This window comes from Sinocyclocheilus anshuiensis, unplaced genomic scaffold (assembly GCF_001515605.1).
Source record: "Sinocyclocheilus anshuiensis isolate Anshui unplaced genomic scaffold, SAMN03320099.WGS_v1.1 scaffold490, whole genome shotgun sequence".
NCBI classification, from domain to species: Eukaryota; Metazoa; Chordata; class Actinopteri; order Cypriniformes; family Cyprinidae; genus Sinocyclocheilus; species Sinocyclocheilus anshuiensis.
Window position 1 is genome coordinate 49,046 of NW_015547639.1, and position 666 is coordinate 49,711.

Sequence of the window (666 nt, forward strand, 5' to 3'; positions counted from 1 at the left end):
TTGACCAGTAGTATCTGTACTTTCACTCAAGTAATGCAGTTGTGTACTTTGTCCGCCTCTGCATCTGCTGGTTTTGAAGATGAAGATGAACTTTATTTTGAACTTCACTGTGGAACTTTAGATAATGTTTCTTTGTCATGATGCTTGTACTGACAGATTTATCCAGATGATAGTTCACTGCTTGATGCATTATTGTGTCACATTTGTTGAGGACGCAGCATCAGATCTGAAAGTGCTGGATCTGAAGATGATCTACTTAGCTCAGGTGCTGCTTCAGGTCTGAAGCCCTCAAAAATGTTTTATCGCATTGATCACATGCATGACGCTTCTCTCCAGTGTGGATGTTCATGTGATCCTTAAGATGTGCTGATCGTCTGAAACTCTTCCCACACTGATCACAAGTGAACAGTTTCTCTCCAATGTGGATGTTCATGTGATCCTTAAGGTGTGCTGATCGTCTGAAACTCTTCCCGCACTGATCACATGTGTATGGTTTCTCTCCAGTGTGAATAATCTCATGTGTTTTCAGATGTCCTGACTGACCGAATCTCTTGTCACAGTGTGAACACTTAAACGGTTTTTCTCCAGAGTGAATCCTCTCATGCAGTTTTAAACACTTTGCTGAAGTAAAAGTCTTTTCACACTCAAAGCACATGTACTCTCTCA